The sequence below is a fragment of the Primulina eburnea genome, chromosome 3 (assembly GCF_022965805.1).
Source record: "Primulina eburnea isolate SZY01 chromosome 3, ASM2296580v1, whole genome shotgun sequence".
NCBI lineage: Eukaryota > Viridiplantae > Streptophyta > Magnoliopsida > Lamiales > Gesneriaceae > Primulina > Primulina eburnea.
In genome coordinates this window covers 44,848,510-44,862,948 of record NC_133103.1, presented here as the reverse complement: position 1 = coordinate 44,862,948, position 14,439 = coordinate 44,848,510, and the positions used below count along the sequence as shown (strand labels likewise).

The following is a 14,439-nucleotide window of genomic DNA, read 5'->3' as shown; positions in this document are numbered from 1 at the left end:
ATATTTAAAAAATAAATAAAATATTAAGTATATATATATATATAATATTATTAAGTACACACACATATATATATTATATTCATGTATTGAGGTCCAACTTTCAAGACTTAGTACAATTTCCAACACTCCAAATATCCAAGTATCAACGTTTGTTCAAAAGTCAAAACCCTAACAATTTGTTTTTCTCATCTTTCTCTCACCATTTCAATTATTTTCAAATCCGCCGCTGCTCATATTTCTTCTCTGCAAGATTCAAGATCTTCGCTGATAGTTCTGGACTTTTCTGTAATATCAGTTGCTTCATCTCATATCTCAGTTGCTTCATCATCGATTAAGGTATACACTTCCTCATTGTGGTTTTATTTTAGTTTTTTTGTTTAAATACTGCATTTTTAACCATAGATCTTCGTCTTTTTCTCCATCCTCTTTGTGTTTGTGGTATTTGGTGAAATATATCAAGCTTCCACAACTCTATTGTGCATCATCTTTGGAGGTAAATTTATTTAAGTTCAAGTTTGTAGAACCCCGTAAATGCTTGTATTATTTAACAAGAGATACGATTTTTTTATATTTCAAAATATTCTGTACAAGATATGGATTATTGAGTTATTGAATATGGCAACAGCTTGTTCGATTGCAAATTCAATGAGTCCAGTTGTAAGTTCTGATGAGATAGTTGAACAAACCATTAATAATGAGGATGCTGCAAATTTACTTGTGGAAGAAGAAGATAATATGTTCCATAAACCTAAAAGGCAGAAGAGGTCCGGTGTATGGCTAGAAATGACTGAAGTGGTTGATTCAAATGGTGATGATAATTATCAGTGTAAACATCGCTGGATGTATTTAGCAAAAATTAAATCAGGTACGACAACACATCTGAAACGTCATATATCCCATTGTTGTAAATATTTGGATGCTAAGAAGAAGCTTGAAGATAAAATGAAACAACAACAACTTGTTTTTGCTCCTATTGGTGTAAATCCAACATCTTTACCTCCATTCCATGATGGAAAATTCAGCATGAAACTTATGAAAGAGGCAGCAGCGACATGGATTCTTATGCATGATCACCCTTTTTCAATATTTGAAGAAGAAGGATTTAACATGTTTTGTAGACGTGGAATGCCCGAGTGGATTGGGGTATCCAGAGCCACTGCGAAAAAAATTGTTTCATGATCTATGAGATGGATAAGAAAATGTTGTGTAATGTGTTGAAGACGGTGAGAAATATTAGCTTGACTACAGACTTGTGGAAATCAAAGAATCAGAAAATCGAGTATATGGTAATCACAGGACACTAGATTGACTCGAATTGGAAACTGAACAAACGTGTTCTTAGTTTTGCTAATATCCCCCCTCCTCGTTGTGCCCTCAAATATCCGATATTGTTATAAAGTGTGAAACGGAATGGGGACTTGAGAATAAGGTGTACACTGTATCTGTTGATAATGCAAGTGTGAATGATGCTGCAATTAAGTATATGAAGGAAGATTTTTCTAGAATAAAAAATAATATAGTTTGTGGAGGAAAGTTGTTTCATGTTAGGTGTTGTGCCCATATTTTTAATCTTATAGCACAAGATGGCCTAAATGAAATCAAGGATATAATTAATATCATTCAACAAAGTGTTGATTTTATCAGGCAGACAGATGCAAGGCTTCTTAAATTTGCTGAGATTATTAAGCAGTTAAAGTAAGATGAAATGAAATTGATTGACGACTGCAAAACTAGGTGGAATTCAACATATGAGATGCTGAAAGTTGCGATATCTTTGAAAGAAGTTTTTTCAAGATTCAAGGATCGAGAGCCAAGTTATATTGATTGTCCTATGGAGGAAGATTGGGAGAAATTACAAAAGGTGTTTCCTATCTTAAAAGTATTTTATGATGCTACAAAGATAATTTCAGGAACCGATTATTCCACCTCCAATTTGTTTTTGAATGAAGTTTATCGAGTAAAGATGGTTTTAGATGAAAAATCCCTTGATGAAGAAGAGTTTATTCGCAAAATGCTTCAAAAAATGAAAAGTAAGTTTGATAAATATAGGGGAGAGTGCAATTTATTGATGTCTATAGGTTCTATTTTGGATCCAAGGTGTAAAATACGAGTGCTTGAATTTACTTTCCCAAGACTTTATGTAACACTCAGACATTCGTATGCATATGATGTAAGGTAATGATTATGATTAAGTATGGTCATTATTCTTTTTATGGTTTATTATGATGATCGTTTGGGGATATGTGATGTAATGATGATGGTTTATGGTTTTAAGATATGATATGAATGGTATTGAATGATTTAGAATGAAACCGAGAATGGATGGGTAGAATAGAAAGTTGATCCTTGGCCAAATAAGTAATGGAAGTGCCAAAATGGTATGAAACTGTGACAGTAGTTGTGGTTTTTAGCATAATGTTTTGTATATTGATCCAAATGATGTGAGGCCACTTTCATTAGAAAGATAAGACATAAGGCTATAACTTTTTTATTTTGGATTTTGTCCAAATCATTGTGGAAGACTAGCCAAAAGCGCCCCGAAGTGTGTCGTGTGTATCGTCGTTCCTCCAGTGACACATGTTGGGAGATTGAGCATAACTTTTTACTCAGACCTCCAAATGATCTGAAATTTGGATAAATTCACGATAAGACATAGAGCTACAACTTTGTAGTTTACCATTTTCCCAAATTATGATGGGAAGAGGCGTTTCGGAGGCGATCTATAAGGAGGCTGTGCGCATAGCGGCGCCCGAGCGGTAAGAAACTACCGCCCGAGCGCCATTGGTTCTGAAGTTTTGGTCTGGGACAGTATGGTCCGCGCTAAGGCGGTAATATATGACCGCCCGAGCGCCCAGCACAATACAAAAAATGTGTTTTGGGTGTTTTAAGGTATAAAATCGGTTGAGACACAACTTTTCCTCATTTCTCTTCTTTTCTTTCTCTTCACCAACGATTCCAAGCTAGGGTTATGCATTTTCTTATTATCCTTTCTTTCAATCAAGAAAATTAATCTTCAATTCGGAGTTGGAACTTCATCTTTTTAGCGAAAGGAGCAAAGGTAAGTGAATTTCTTCTTGTTCTTGAGTTATGAAGATGGCGAAGTTAGGGCATGATGGTTGTGATAGATGTATTCCCTTCTCTCGCTTCGACAACTCAAGGATGGTCAGTCTTTCTTACCTGTGCCTGCATCACATGAACATAACTGGAATGAGTATAAAACTCAGCAAATGGAATCAATACTAACAAGATACATATATATCATTTTATTGTAAAACATAAAAGGGATAGCCTCAATTTCATTTTCTTGAAAACATTATCCTTCTCATTTCATAAACGTCGAATCACCATTAATATCATCCGTCAAGAATCATAATACAACAATACATAGGGATGATATTCATTTCATTGATCAACTGAAGAATTGATAGTTCTTATAAGATAGTTCATTCATTGCTAACCCTCTTTGTAAAAACGAATCTTATAGGAGGGACACATACCTCTGCATAAAATGCATCTTATAAGAGAGCACATGTTTTCATCGTTAATTGGCCAATTACATTGCGAATTTAGAATTGCTAGAGGCAACACCGCTACTATCACTATCAATCCAATCATTCAATCATATAAAACTTCATTTAAGCATTTTATCAAACACATTAGAGGCATCTTGAAAAGTTTAACTCCTTTAAATCAAAATGCATATAATTGCACTACCATATATACATATTTACATATAATATATATATATATATATATATATATATATATATATATATATATATATATATATATATATATATATATATATATATCATGAATAGAATTTGAAAGGAGTTAACATCAAAAGGAGTTAACATCATAAAATCATCAAAACACATACATATAGGATCATGTGATGCATTGAATAAATGATTCCACTTACTACACTTGGAGCACTTGATTTCCTAAATCTTGATGGTGTTCCTACAATAATAAATCCAATAACTAACCATCAACTCCAAAATAATGACATTAGATGACCATTTAACCTAATACATCTATCACAACTCTCAATCCTAACTCCACCATCTTCAATAACTCAAGAACAAGAAGAAATTCACTTACCTTTGCTCTTTTTGCTAAAAAGATGAATTTCCAACTCCGGATTGAAGATTAATTGCTTGATGGAATAAGAGAAGAATAAGATGATGAAGAACCCTAGCTGAGAATCGATGGAGAAGAGAAATGAGGAGAAGGGAAATGAGAAAAATGAGAGTCCCAACCGATTTTATACCTTAAAACACCCGAAACACGCTTTTGTACTGTATTGGGCGCTCGGGCGGCCATATATTACCGCCCTAGCGTGGACGTTTCTGTCCGAAACACAAAATCCAGATTATGACGGGAAGAAGCGTTTCGGAGGCGATCTTTGAGGAGGCTGTGCGCAGAGCGGCGCCCGAGCGGTAAGAAACTACCGCCCGAGCGCCATTGGTTCTGAAATTTTGGTCTGGGACAGTATGGTCCGCGCTAGGGCGGTAATATATGACCGCACGAGTGCCCAGCACAATACAAAAAACGTGTTTTGGGTGTTTTAAGGTATAAAATCGGTTGAGACACAACTTTTCCTCATTTCTCTTCTTTTATTTCTCTTCACCAACGATTCCAAGCTAGGGTTATGCATTTTTTTCTTATCCTTTCTTTCTGTCAAGCAAATTAATCTTCAATCCGGAGTTGGAACTTCATCTTTTTAGCGAAAGGAGCAAAGGTAAGTGAATTTCTTCTTGTTCTTGAGTTATGAAGATGGTGAAGTTAGGGCATGATGGTTGTGATAGATGTATTGGGTTAAATGGTCATCTATTGTTATTATTTTGGAGTTGATGGTTAGTTATTGGGTTTATTGTTGTAGGATTACCATTAAGATTTAGGAAAACAAGTGCTCCAAGTGTTGTAAGTGGAATAATTTCTTCAATGCATCACATGATCCTATATGTATGTGTTTTGATGATTTTATGATGTTAACTCCTTTCAAATTCCATTCATGATATATATATGTGTAAATATGTATATATGGTAGTGCAATTATATGCATTTTGAATGAAAGGAGTTAAACTTTTCAAGATGCCTCTAATGTGTTTGATAAAATGCTTGAATGAAGTTTTATAAGATTGAATGATTGGATTGTTAGTGATAGTAGCGGTTTTGCCTCTGGCAATTCTAAATCCGCAATGTAATTGGCCAATTAACGATGAAAACATGTGCTCTCTTATAAGATGCATTTTATTCAGAGGTACGTGTCCCTCCTATAAGATTCGTTTTAACGAAGAGGGTTAGCAATGAATGAACTATCTTATAAGAACTATCAATTCTTCAGTTGATCAAAGAAATGAATATCATCCCTATGTATTGTTGTATTATGATTCTTGACGGATGATATTAATGGTGATTCGACGTTTATTAAATGAGATGGATAATGTTTTCAAGAAAATGAAATTGAGGCTATCCTTTTTATGTTTTACAATAAAATGATATATATGTATCTTGTTAGTATTGATTCCATTTGCTGAGTTTTATACTCATTCTAGTTATGTTCATGTGATGCAGGCACAGGTAAGAAAGACTGATCATCCCTGAGTTGTCGAAGCGAGAGAAGGGAATATGCCAAACTTTGGAGATTTTGAATGGATGTTATTTTGTTATTGGCAAGCTTTTGGCTAGTTTGGAAAATATTTAAAATCTTGTTTTGCGCTTTGGTTTTGGCAAGATGTGTAGATACTTCACTTAATGGTATCTGATGAATATGAAAATATTTTGCATGTGTTTTATGTGTTGTTTGAGACAGGTGGCATGTCCTATTTATGGGGAGATGCTGCCCAAATTTTTTTAGATTAACACATTTTCTCCAAATTATATTTTAAAGCCTCCGCACTAATTACGCATTTTAGTCTCGAGTGTTACATTTAGTGGTATCAGAGCTGAGATTTTCGGACCAATGATTTGGCATATGACTTTCTCTGCTGTCGACAATTCAGTATGTATGTACCTGCATCATTTGATATAATATGGATGTGTAGCCTAAATAATTATGATATGTTATGTATGGAAATGGTTTTAAATTAATATTTATCATAGGATCATGCCGCCTAAGCGTAAAGCATCAGAAGGGGAGGATAGTTCATCATCTAGAGTGGTTGGTGAATTTAGCAAGTTACTGAAAGAACATGCCAAAGTACACGGCGAGCAAATTCAGCAGCTCTTGCGAATGCAGAATGCAGGGTGAGGGAGAGAGAGAGAGAGAGAGAGCAAGTGAGGCCCGAGCCCAGTAGTGAAGGCGAATTCGAACGCTTTCGTAAGATGAAGCCACCAGAATTTGATGGTAGCATTGATCCCATGGTCGCCTTGGAATGAGTCAAAGCTGTGGAGGCTATATATGATTATCTTCAGTTTCAATATATAGATCGAGTCAGCTGTGCCATTTTTCTACTGACCAAGACGGCGAGGACTTGGTGGGATGCCACCAAGATATCAGTTAATGTCTCGGCACTCAAGTGGCAGGAGTTTAAAGATTTATTCTACGACAAATATTTTCCTCGAGATGTTCGAAGTCAGAAAGTGAAGGAATTTTTAGAATTGAAGCAAGGAAATATGTCAATGCAAGAGTATATTCTCAAATTCGAAGAGGGGTGTCAGTTTGCCCCATATCTGGCCAGCAATGACATCGAAAAGGGCGAGCATTTTCTTAGAGGTGTCCAGGCTGAAATTAAAAGAGACGTTTGAATGTCTAAAGCTACTTCATATAAAGAGATTGTTGAAAAAGCAAGGATGGCCGAGCAGGACGAGAAGGAAATTGAAAGAGAAAGACAATTGAAGCGCCAAGATTTTTCTACTAAAGGCCAAGGATCTGGATGGAAAGGTAAGGGCAAGTTCAGAGGCAAAGAAAAAGAGGAGCATTGACCCAAAGCTTCTATGCCACCGCCTACATATGATCGATCTGTATGTCCAAAATGTGGCAAAATGCATACAGGTGAGTGCTTGGTTGGAAGTAATCGATGCTTTCGTTGTGGAGGTGTTGGACATGTTATCAAAAAATTGTCCAGTGAAAGGTGAGAAAGGGAAAGATAGGGTTCAAGGCAGAATCTTCACTATGACCAAAGAAGGCGCAAATCCTGATTCTTCTGTTATATCAGGTACTATCTTAATTTCAGGCAAGGCCGCTATTACATTGATTGACACTGGTGCTACACATTCCTTTATGTCTGAAATTTTCTTGCGCTCTTTGAATGTTGTTCCATCTTTTGAACCCCTCCACTATAGTATTTTGTTGCCATCGGGAGACGAATTATGGCCTTCTAGTATTCTTAAAGGTTGTACAGTGCAAGTAAATGAGAAAATCTATTTTGCTGATCTTATTATTATTCCCATGGTGGCGTTTGATGTTATTTTGGGAATGGACTGGCTATCGTCATATCGTGCCGTTATTGACTGTGTGGCTAAAACAGTGCGATTTCCTGCAGAAGTTGATGATAGCGGGATTTTCCAGAGTTCAGGTATTTCACTTGACACTCCATATATTTCTTGTCTCAAAGCTCATGAAATGTTATCAAAGGGGTGTCATGGATTTTTAGCTGCTGTGATAGATTTGAATACTGAGATGAAGATTGAGTTGAATGAGATTGAGGTAGTTCGGAATTTTCCTGACGTATTTGCGGATGATGTGCCTGGATTGCCACCTGACCGTGAAGTTGAGTTCGTGATTGACTTGGTTCCAGGTACTGCTCTGATTTCAAAAGCTCCTTACCGAATGGCCCCGACTGAAATGAAGGAACTGAAGAATCAGTTGCAAGATCTATTAGACAAAGGTTTTATTCGTCCGAGTTCTTCTCCGTGGGGAGCTCCAGTTTTATTTGTCAAAAAGAAAGATGGATCTTTGCGGTTGTGCATTGATTACAGAAAGATCAACAAAGCCACGATCAAGAATAAATATCCATTGCCGAGGATTGATGATCTCTTTGATCAGCTACAGGGAGCGACAGTGTTTTCAAAGATCAACCTGCGTTCTGGTTATTATCAGCTGAAAGTTAGGGAAGCCAACGTCCCTAAAACTGCATTCAGAACCAGGTACGGCCATTATGAGTTCTTAGTCATGTCATTTGGGTTGACGAACGCTCCGTCTGTCTTCATGGACCTAATGAACCGGGTCTTCAAGCCATATCTGTATAGCTTTGTTATCGTTTTCATTGACGATATCCTGATTTATTCCAAGACTCGGGAACTTCATGTCGAGCATCTCAAAACTGTATTGCAGTTATTAAGGGAACAACAGTTATATGCAAAGTTGAAAAAGTGTGAATTCTGGTTAGAGCAAGTATCATTTCTGGGCCATATCGTTTCGAGAGAAGGCATTGCTGTGGATCCCATGAAGATTGAAGCTATTAAGAAATGGCCTATTCCTACGACAGTCTCCGAGGTGCGTAGTTTTCTTGGTTTGGCAGGTTATTATCGACGTTTTATTGCCAATTTTTCAAAAATAGCCCTGCCATTAACCAATTTGACGAGGAAAGTGGTGAAGTTTGAGTGGACAAACGATGGCCAGCACGGATTTCAAGTGTTGAAAGACAAGTTGACATCAGCCCCTATCCTAGCACTTCCGTGTGGTACTGAAGATTTTATTGTTTACACTGATGCGTCAAAGATGGAACTTGGAGCTGTACTGATGCAGCATGGGAAAGTAATCGCTTATGCTTCTTGCCAGTTAAAGGATTACGAAAAAAATTATCCCACCCACGATCTTGAGTTGGCTGCAGTGGTCTTTGCATTGAAAATATGGAGGCATTATCTGTATGGCGAGAAATGTGAAGTTTTCACAGACTATAAGAGCTTGAAATATCTATTCTCTCAGAAGAAACTCAATATGCGGCAGAGGAGGTGGTTAGAACTTGTTAAAGATTATGATGTGACCATTAGCTACCACCCAGGTAAAGCAAACGTCGTTGCAGATGCTTTGAGCCGCAAGTCAGTTTCTTCTTTGAGCTCATTGATTCAGAAGCCGTTGCTATTGGATCTTCAGAGGAGCGAGATCGCTATGGTAGAGCAAGGGACCATTGCTAGACTTGCAGCTTTGGTTATTCGACTGATGCTGACAGATAGGTTACGACGGGAGCAACCTAATGACAATCAATTGATGAAATTGCGATCTAAAGCCAATGAGAAAGGAAATACAGAGTTTGCGATGAACACTGATGATTTGTTAATGTTTAGAAGTCGGATATGTGTTCCCAGTGGTGATGACATTCGACGGGATGTTTTGACAGAGGCTTATACCGCGCCATACTCGATACATCCAGGTAGCACCAAGATGTATCAGGATCTCCGACGTCTCTACTGGTGGCCAGGTATGAAAAGTGATATCGCAAAATTCATATTCGAATGTCTAACGTGTCAGCAGGTAAAGATTGAGCATCAAAGACCTGCTGGAACTTTGCAATCCCTCCCAATACCTCAGTGGAAGTGGGAGCACATCACCATGGACTTCGTAACGGGACTTCCAAGAACACCAAAGGGTTACAACTCCATCTGGGTGATTGTTGACAGGTTAACCAAGTCGGCTCATTTTCTTCCAGTCAAGACGACGTTTACAATGAATCAGTATGCTGAAGCTTATGTAGCTGAGATTGTGAGACTTCATGGTATCCCTGTGTCAATTGTATCTGACCATGACCCGAGGTTTACTTCCGAATTTTGGAAGAGCTTGCACAGAGCCTTGGGCACCAGGTTGGCTTTTAGCACAGCTTATCATCCTCAGAGTGACGGGCAGTCAGAGAGGGTGATTCAGATTCTTGAAGATATGCTACGAGCCTGCACGATTGATTTTCCTGGTAGTTGGGATTCTAAATTGCCACTTGCAGAATTTACTTATAACAATAGTTATCAGGCGACGATTGGCATGGCACCATACGAGGCATTGTATGGCAGAAAATGTAGGTCACCGTTAAATTGGGATGAAGTCGGTGAAAGAAAGATGTTAGGACCAGAATTGGTTCAACAGACAGCTGATGTGATTGCTTTAATCCAGGATAGAATGAAGACGGCCCAAACCAGACAGAAAAGTTATGCCGATAACCGAAGAAGGCCTTTGGAATTTGAAGTTGGAGATCATGTATTTTTAAAAATTGCCCCTCTAAAAGGCATTATGAGATTTGGCAGGAAAGGAAAGCTGAGCCCAAGATTTATCGGCCCATTTGAAATTCTGGACAGGATAAATTCTGGACAGGATAGGAGAAAGAGCATATCGTCTAGCCTTACCATCGGATTTGGATAGAGTCCACAATGTATTTCACGTCTCAATGCTCAGGAAGTACATCTCGAACCCTTCTCATGTTCTTAGACATGAAGCGTTGGATCTGATGCCGAACTTGACTTATCAAGAAGTACCAATCCAGATTTTAGATCGCAAGGTTAAAGTACTAAGGAATAAGGAGATCTGCATTATCAAGATTCTTTGGCGTAATCAGTTGGTTGAAGAAGCAACTTGGGAACCAGAGGAGGAAATAAAGCAGCGATATCCTGAGTTATTCGCACAGTAATGGCGATTTCGGGGACGAAATTTCTTAAGGAGGGGAGAATTGTAACGCTCAGACATGCGTATGCATATGATGTAAGGTAATGATTATGATTAAGTATGGTCATTATTCCTTTTATGGTTTATTATGATGATCGTTTGGGAATATGTGATGTAATGATGATGGTTTATGGTTTTAAGATATGATATGAATGGTATTGAATGATTTAGAATGAAACCGAGAATGGATGGGTAGAATAGAAAGTTGATCCTTGGCCAAATAAGTAATGGAAGTGTCAAAACGGTATGAAACTGTGACAGTAGTTGTGGTTTTTAGCATAATGTTTTGTATATTGATCCAAATGATGTGAGGCCACTTTCATTAGAAAGATAAGACATAAGGCTATAACTTTGTTATTTTGGGTTTTGTCCAAATCATTGTGGAAGACTAGCCAAAAGCGCCCTGAAGTGTGTCGTGTGTATCGTCGTTCCTACAGTGGCACATGTTGGGAGATTGAGCATACCTTTTTACTCAGACCTCCAAATGATCTGAAATTTGGAGGAATTCAAGATAAGACATAGAGCTACAACTTTGTAGTTTACCGTTTTTCCAGATTATGAAGGGAAGAGGCATTTCGGAGGCGATCTTTGAGGAGGCTGTGCGCAGAGCGGCGCCCGAGCGGTAAGAAACTACCGCCCGAGCGCCATTGGTTCTGAAATTTTGGTCTGGGACAGTATGGTCCGCGCTAGGGCGGTAATATATGACCGCCCGAGCGCCCAGCACAATACAAAAAACATGTTTTGGGTGTTTTAAGGTATAAAATCTGTTGAGACACAACTTTTCCTCATTTCTCTTCTTTTCTTTCTCTTCACCAACGATTCCAAGCTAGGGTTATGCATTTTCTTCTTATCCTTTCTTTCAATCAAGCAAATTAATCTTCAATCCGGAGTTGGAACTTCATCTTTTTAGCAAAAGGAGCAAAGGTAAGTGAATTTCTTCTTGTTTTTGAGTTATGAAGATGGCGAAGTTAGGGCATGATGGTTGTGATAGATGTATTGGGTTAAATGGTCATCTAATGTTATTATTTTGGAGTTGATGGTTAGTTATTGGGTTTATTGTTGTAGGATTACCATCAAGATTTAGGAAAACAAGTGCTCCAAGTGTTGTAAGTGGAATAATTTCTTCAATGCATCACATGATCCTATATGTATGTTTTTTGATGATTTTATGATGTTGACTCCTTTCAAATTCCATTCATGATATATATATATATATATATATATATATATATATATATATATATATATGTGTGTGTGTGTGTGTGTGTGTGTGTGTAAATATGTATATATGGTAGTGCAATTATATGCATTTTGAATGAAAGGAGTTAAACTTTTCAAGATGCCTTTAATGTGTTTGATAAAATGCTTGAATGAAGTTTATAAGATTGAATGATTGGATTGATAGTGATAGTAGCGGTTTTGCCTCTGGCAATTCTAAATCCGCAATGTAATTGGCCAATTAACGATGAAAACGTGTGCTCTCTTATAAGATACATTTTATGCAGAGGTACGTGTCCCTCCTATAAGATTTGTTTTAACGAAGAGGGTTAGCAATGAATGAAATATCTTATAAGAACTATCAATTCTTCAGTTGATCAATGAAATGAATATCATCCCTATGTATTGTTGTATTATAATTCTTGACGGATGATATTAATGGTTATTCGACGTGTATGAAATGAGATGGATAATGTTTTCAAGAAAATGAAATTGAGGCTATCCTTTTTATGTTTTACAATAAAATGATATATATGTATCTTGTTAGTATTGATTCCATTTGCTGAGTTTTATACTCATTCTAGTTATGTTCATGTGATGCAGGCACATGTAAGAAAGACTGATCATCCCTGAGTTGTCGAAGCGAGAGAATGGAATATGCCAAACTTTGGAGATTTTGAATGGATGTTATTTTGTTATTGTCAAGCATTTGGCTAGTTTGGAAAATATTGAAAATCTTGTTTTGCGCTTTGGTTTTGGAAAGATGTGTAGATACTTTACTTAATGGTATCTGATGAATATGAAAATATTTTGCATGTGTTTTATGTGTTGTTTGAGACAGGTGGCATGTCCTATTTACGGGGAGATGCTACCCAAATTTTTTTAGATTAACACATTTTCTCCAAATTATATTTTAAAGCTTCCGCACTAATTACGCATTTTAGTCACGAGTGTTACACTTTATTCGACAGGAGATGCACAAGATAATATTATGAATGGTCGAAGAGTTTTGTATGATATTTACAGGGAATATGCAGAAAGTGCTATTGAAAACCTCCAGGAATCAAGGAATGGTTCAGAATCTCTAGGGAGTAATCTATTGAGTCGAAGTGTGGAAGAAAATACTACTTCATCACCAGGATGGTTTGAATTTTCTTCTTATTTGAAAGAGATGGAAACTATGCAACCAGAAAAATCTGAGTTGGATGTTTACTTGGAGGAAGGATGTCATCGATTTGATCCAAAAGAAGAGTTTGATGCTTTGATTTGGTGGAAGTTGAATGTGTACAAATTTCCGATATTATCTTCCATGGCCAGAGATAATTTTAGCTGTACCTATCACCACAAGTGCTTCAGAGGCCACATTTAGTGCAGGGAGTCGTGTTATTGACAAGTATCGTCCTTCTTTAGCTCTTGCTACTGTGGAAATGTTGATGTGTGGAGGAGATTGGTGTCGAAAGCGATATGGAGTGGCAAGAAAGATGAAGATATTTTTTTTCTAATTCTAAGCGAGTTTTACATTGTTACATAAGTTTTATTTTTATTTATTGCAGGCTGAAAAACAGCACAAGTCAATTGAGTTACCAGTCGATTGAACTCATTAATGGTATGTATATTTCATATGTGAAGATAACTAATTATGTTGGCTAGTTGCTACTCTCACATTTTGGTATATTTTCTTTGCTTTTCTCGTGCAAAAAATATGTAACTATTTTATTTAAATGCAGGATGGTAACTGCTTGATAAGTTGATTGTGCTGAGAGCTTAGACTTTTGATATTTAAGTAGTTTAAAATGTTTCTGTTTTGAAAGGTAAGAAATCATATTAACTATCTTATTATTATTCTATTCACATTTTCATCAAATAGTGAAAATGCATTATAAATATAATTTCTTATTGTAGGATTTGAGGAGTTGAATATGATGTAATTATTTTGTTGAAGTTCAAATTGTTCAAGCTTATATGTTGCTTGATAATAGCCTTTTGATAGTTGAAGAGTGTTGATCTTTAAATTTTTGGAGGTAAACAATTATGTGTATTATCTTGTTTTTTTTTTCTGTTTTTTATAAATAAATTAAACATGTGAATTTTCTGAATGCAGGTATTTAAGAAAAGAATGGACTTTTGAACTATTTTGCTGAAGTTTGATAGTTAAATAGTGTTGATATTTAACTTTTGGAAGGTAAATAATCATATACATTATCTTTTTTTTTCTATCATGTTTACTGTATTTATGCAAATAAACAAAACATACGAATTTTATTGTGTGCAGGTATTTGATAAAGGATCTTCAAGTTTGGATGAAATGGCTTAACTGGAAATTTGATGCATATTTTGTTTGATGAAAAATTGTAAATTGATGATTCAAAAGTGTAATGAAATCAAGGAGGACTAATATTTAATGGTTTGTTATACTTGCTTTTTGGTGTAGATAGGTGATACATTTTAATATTTTTGAATAACAATTGAGCAATGAAACAAACCACCATTTCTTCTAGCAGCGATTCGAATTATTCGATTTAGTATTTGAAAAGTTCGAATCGAATTCGAACTCGAGCCTCAGTTCGAATCGAGTTTGAATCGAAAATAATAAAAGTTCGAGTTTCGAATCGAGCTTCAAATATGTT

The 14,439-nt window shown here is 36.4% G+C and overlaps 1 long non-coding RNA gene across 1 annotated transcript; it reads left to right on the top strand.

The window, feature by feature from the left end:
- Positions 1 to 13,641: 13,641 nt before the first annotated feature.
- Positions 13,642 to 14,224, top strand: LOC140827613 (uncharacterized). The gene is made up of 3 exons (XR_012116996.1): positions 13,642 to 13,833; positions 13,914 to 13,994; positions 14,085 to 14,224. It is a non-coding gene; the product is annotated as an uncharacterized lncRNA (long non-coding RNA).
- The last annotated feature ends 215 nt before the right edge of the window (positions 14,225 to 14,439 follow it).